The sequence below is a fragment of the Patella vulgata genome, chromosome 6 (genome assembly GCF_932274485.2).
Source record: "Patella vulgata chromosome 6, xgPatVulg1.2, whole genome shotgun sequence".
In the NCBI taxonomy this organism is placed as follows: domain Eukaryota; kingdom Metazoa; phylum Mollusca; class Gastropoda; family Patellidae; genus Patella; species Patella vulgata.
Window position 1 is genome coordinate 33,242,462 of NC_065884.2, and position 6,000 is coordinate 33,248,461.

The window sequence follows — 6,000 nt, forward strand, 5'->3', positions numbered from 1 at the left end:
TCTTAATCTCTGTGAGTTAGTATGTTTTTGAACACTCGACAAGGCAGAGTTCTTGACAGACTTTGTTCAAACTTGGTATCATTATTCCTGTCCACTTTTAGGATAATCTTGCCATGGTAGATGGTTGTACAATAAGGATGGCACCAATTGATTTTCATGCATGCCCAACCGCAAAGAGGCAGTGCCCGTTCATCTCTTACAAATGTGGGCGTATTTTGCATGGCAACCGCTAGATGACCACCACTTGACATCTATGCCTGGTCTGGTGGTCATTGTGATTTTATTTTTGTATACTTAAGCATGACATTATTAAGAATAAAAAGATACTATAAATTATATATAGAATGCTTTTAATGATTTGTATCCCTAACAATGTCCAGAAATCATTAATAAAATTATTTTACTGACATGGGGGTGGGCTTATTTAAGTTTTATTTAAATGTGGATCTGCAGTTAGGTTTTTTTTAGGCTTTTTTCTGTGTAGTAACAACATAGATTTATATACTTGATATTTGACAAATGTTATATTTACCTACATGATTTGAACTGTTTCATTAATGTCTGAAATTATAAAGATAATTTGCAGAAGAAAATAATGGCAATATCATCTATTCTAATAACATATCTGTATTTAAAAAAAGGTGGTTGGAAGTTCAATATTAAACATACATTATGCAAGAGCTAACTCTGCCTATTGCAGGTCTCTCTTTAGGCCTGAAATGTTATCTAACTTATTAATTAGATATTAATTAACTGATCCAGGCCATAATCAACTCTCGATGGCAAAGGATTTCTCCGATATTAAATAGATTAGAACGGTTCAGCCATATTTTGATTTAATTTAAAATGGAAGAGCAAAAGTTAGCTTTGAACAACCATTACGGTGTTTGAAATTTGAACGAAATTTTCAACTTATTCATTTTACTTAATCTATTCCTAGCTCTTTATCTAAATCTTACATAATGTATCTTTAAAAATTAAAAAATCGTGAGAGCGATGAAACTCTTGAGGATAGATTCATTTTATCATTACCTTGACTAAGTTTGATGAGAATTTCCTGCTTAGACTAAGGAGCAATAAGCAATTTTTTTTACCTTGATTCTATCTGATAGAGAGTGATGAAACTTAGTGTATAGTTGATAATCAGTTTGATTGCTGGATACTTTTGAAAAAGATAAACGTGCAATTAATTAATGTGTCATATATTTATTTTGGGATTTCGGTGGGGGACATCAGCCTCACTGTTAGCTTGTTACATTTTAAGTAATCAATTTTAGTACATTTTAGCATGGATTAAGTGGTGAAATATTAGATATTGTCTGAAAAATGCAAATAATAACTATCAGACTTTAATATTTTCTGTGGCAAACTGTCTCTAATAATTGAATATTATATTAAAGATTATTAAAAATGTTTTTATTATCATAAAAAAATATATTTATATGTAGTGCCAGAATTGCAATTAGTTTTGTCAATAGTGTTAGTGTGTTCAATATTTTTGGCTTGCATCAAGTTTGGGACACTAGATGAGATTTTCTTTCATTGAATTTTGAAAATGAAAGAACGATATGTTCTATTTCTGTTATGGTAAATCATTATTTTGAATAAACAAATATGAATCTCATAAAAATCTAAAACATTTAATTATGTTTGGGGGATATAAAAAAAGTTGCTGCAAGCTCAGATAACTGATTTACTGATGGCATATGAATTATCTATGTTAATTTTTTTCTTTTTCTAGGTAAACTGTATAAAAGATGGCTTTAACCGACTTGTATTATCCATGTGGTACTGTATCATGTGAAACAAATTATTGTAATGTGATTTAAGCTGTATATTGTAAAACACCATGTTCGTCCCAGCGAAACAAAAAAAACAAGAAACTGGAAGATAAAGCTACAAGAGGATCTAACAGAAATATATTTAAGATTGACATATTCTATGTGTACTTGATCTTTTTTTTTTTTTTTTTGTTTTACTCATTAATTTTAATTTGCACTAAAGTCATCATCATCATCTCAAGGTTTGGCAATGTAGTCAGCATGTTTTTATTCTTTTTATTTTTTTTTATTCTTTTTTTTTTTTTTTACATCATGTCCTTTAGTAGATATAATAAATGTTGAAATATAAGAATTATCCATATTTATTACAAAATGTCAGTTTTCTATATGTGTATATTGAAATCTCAGGTGTACTATTTTGGAAATATCTCAGGATTTACTCCTTAAAATAATACTTCATTGTTGACTGAAGATATAGTAATCGTCATGTCAACACTCCTTGGACCTGTATCAGAATTCAAGTTGTTTCCTGGAAAATTCAATTAATCAGATTTGTAAAGCTCTCACTCAATATTTCTGTTTGGATAACGGACGCTTGGATAACCAACACTTGTGATGAAATATTTATTGACATTTAAGGGAAGGAAGCACAGCAGAAAGTGATTTATGGATGCATTATTATCTGTTTGTATTTTCAATAGTATATGACATAATAACAAATGAAGAATAATTGAGTATCTTCTCAAGAGTTCCCATAAAGAATAGGCTGACTTGGACAAAAATATATAGTCAAACATATGGAAAGGTATCGCTGACAATATTAAATGCTCTGCGAAAATGTCTTTTCCATTGATTATGTGTAAAGAGTACACAGTCCTAATACCGGTAATGATAAAGTCAAAATACCTCTGAGGGCAAAGTTAAATGTCAAATGCAATGTGTCAAATGTTTTATTTTGCATTTCCGTTTTTGTCCTTCATGCTTTCTACATAGCATCTTACACAGAGCTCTAACTTTGATATGCAAATGTAGGATATCACGTGACTAAATAACATTTACGGAAAAGAGGCCGAGATCAACCTGGCACACTATAAGCCAGCACTATAAGATATTTACCACACAATATTGAGGCAATCAACATGCAAACTATCAGAAATTCGCTGGCTGACTGTGCCTGCAATGAAATCGTGTGATTGGTATGGCTAATCTGAGCTTTCAACAAATATGATAAATTGAAAATATATAGTCTATATTTAGTAATTGGGTTACTGTTGGACAAGGACTGATTATGATTACATTAATAATTTCTTAGAGTAGGTGAAGTTTCCGCCACTTCTGGTAAGCGATTTCCGAGATATCCATTTACCACACATTTCATCTGGCACGACTGCAAACTGGTAAGCGGTTTCCAAAATATCAAGTTACCACACATTTCATGTGGCATGACCGCAGACCGCAATTGACCTTTCCGTCAGAGACCTGTAGCTCCTCCCACTTTTTATAAGCACGTCACCTTAAACAACATTGACACACCTTCAATATAAACAAGTATACGAAGCTGACAATTCAGAAAATTTCTGAATTTGACGATTGGTATAATATACGAAGCTGACAATTCAGAAAATTTCTGAATTTGGCGATTAGTGTAATATACGAAGCTCAATGTGATTTAATTATATCTCCTTCTCAGGTAGAGTCAGGCCTCGAAATGTTTAAAAAAAGCAGGTAGTTTTATTTGCTACCTGTCAGACGAAAAAATCGCCTGTCGGCGCCAAGTAGACAGGCGAACATTTCGAGCCATGGGTAGAGTGTATAGTAAACAGTATGCCGGGTCCCAGGAAGGATCCTTGTGGAATTCAACACTTTGATGACCCAACGCCAGATGGGAGTAGGGTTGCCCACGGTGCCTGACAACCCCCCCCCCCAATAATAAATATGGCCCCTGAAAAGCACTGTTTTACGCATAAAGGTTTGCCCTCATTATTATTGTACGCATAATTTGTTGGTTTCAGGTACAGATACGTGCCAGAAATCCCCAAGGACTTTCAAAATATCAAATTGGGGTGTTTAGGGTTTGGTATAGGTATTTTTATTCCACATGAAACCATCAACAGACAATTGAACACACACAGAATAGAATGGATAACAATTTTATTTAAACATGCATTATACAAAAGCTAAATCTGCCTATTGCAGGTCTTTCTTTATGCCTGAAATGAATTATTAATTATACATTAATTAACTTACCAAAACCATGATCAACTCTCGATGTCATCGGATAGTTCCGATATTTAGTAGATTTGAATACGTTTTACGGTTGATGAAATAACCATAAAATGGATTATCGGGACTATGTTTATTGCATTGGCAATATCTCGGCCAAGACGGAAGTAATTCGACTGAAATAACAATATCTCGACCAAGAGTGAAGTAATTTGACTGAAATTATCAACATATTACCATTTCGTTATCTATTTTCTTTTTAAACTATTATAGCGAGGGCTGTCAGCTCTTTATCTAATGTTAACTTAATGCCTCTTTATACAAGCCAACAGTGAGGCTGACGCCCCCACCGCAATCCCAAAATAAATAGATGACACATTTCACATTTATATCGATTATCTATACTTAGGAGAGTTATTGTGTCCAAAAAAACTGTGACGGACAGTCAAACAGACCCATTTTAATAGTCACCTGCTGTGAAAGGCGGGACAACCAAAATATTATTGCTTCAATTTAAAGGCTTTTTTAACGTGTACCGAGGGTTTTCTTCCAGGGGAAACTAACAAACACCATGATCGAACCTGGTTTCTCCAGGTTAGCGAACCAACAGCTTATATAACTGCAAAACAACTTATCTTATTCAAACTGAAAGTTTCTTAACTGTTACCAGTAGCAACGCAAAGCTCATATAAAAAAGACACAACGCATCATATACAAGATCCCAACGTTTGATATTGATCGGGTCAGTATTGAGAGATTTAGAGCGTTTTAAAAATGGTCGAATTTACAAAGAAATGTATGGTGATGCTGCAAAGTCCCATACATTATTTGTAAAATTCTGGCATATTTAAATGGTTATAAATCACTCAATATTAATCCAATTGAGACCAAACTTTGGGAGGTGGGGGGATGGATGACCGAATAGTTAGCGCGTGTGCGTTGTATCATGTCTGTCATTGAGTCAACTGGTGTGGTTTCGATTCCGTGGTCGTTTGTGACAAGGAGTAGAGTCGCCTCTCCAACTTCGTGGGTTTTCTCCGAGTACCCCAGTTTCCTCCCACTATTAAAGACCCCTAGAAAATTTCTGAACTTGGCGATTTGTATAATAATTAATATACTAAGCTCATGAGAAACCACAGTGACCTAGGTTTTTCGTGCCATCCAAATGGCTAGACACTGTTCCTTGTAAGACCTTCTGTCACGGTCCCTGGACCGCGTTTTTTTCGTAACATCCAAACGACTAGACACTGTTCCTTCTCGCCGGAAAACATGCGAAGAGGATTTCATAATATAGCCATGTTCAGGTGACAGCAGATTTATGGTAGTTGGGGGGGAGGGGTGCACGAGTCCGCACTCTACACACTGCTGACTCTACACACGTATATAATTGATATTATGCAAAATATACTATTCAAAAAACGTAGGGGATATTTGATTTTTAAGTGTTATTAAAGTCACCTAATGAAATTGGCGAAGAAACAAATGACAAAATGAAATAAAGTTCACATTCATCGATTTATTCCAAATGATCGTTAGACTAAGTAAGGCACAGACTGACCATTATAAGGGTAAAATGATACCCGGGGTCAAACAGCAAAGTTACCACAGCATCACAACCAAGTCAGTAACGGGTAAATCCTCCTCTGTTTGCCAAACAAGCATTGATCCGACGTGGCATACTCCTAATGAGACGTCTAAGGTCATTTTGGTCCAGATTGTCCCATTCCTGTTGCAACGCAGCAGCAAGTTCTTGGACATTGGCAGGACGTTGTTGACGTTGACGTAACCTCTGTCCAAGCATGTCCCAGACATGCTCGATGGGGGAGAGGTCGGGACTCAGTGCTGGCCAAGGTGATGTTCTGTTGTTGGAGGTAACCTGTAACGATCCTGGCCCTGTGACATCTTGCGTTGTCATCCTGGAAGATGAAACGGCGGCCATGACGTCGTGCGAACGGCACAACATGGACTGCCAAGATGTTGTCCCGGTAGTACTGGC

The 6,000-nt window shown here is 35.3% G+C and overlaps 1 protein-coding gene across 9 annotated transcripts in view; it reads left to right on the forward strand.

Annotated features, from left to right (window-relative positions):
- Nucleotides 1–2,511, forward strand: part of LOC126825396 (cleavage and polyadenylation specificity factor subunit 6) — a 221,688-nt gene extending 219,177 nt beyond the window's left edge. For all 9 annotated transcript variants that reach the window (XM_056101834.1, XM_050555047.2, XM_050555045.2 and 6 more), the window contains one exon: nt 1,742–2,511. The gene's annotated coding sequence lies outside the window, so the exon portion shown is untranslated. The remainder of the gene's footprint in view (nt 1–1,741) is intronic.
- The last annotated feature ends 3,489 nt before the right edge of the window (nt 2,512–6,000 follow it).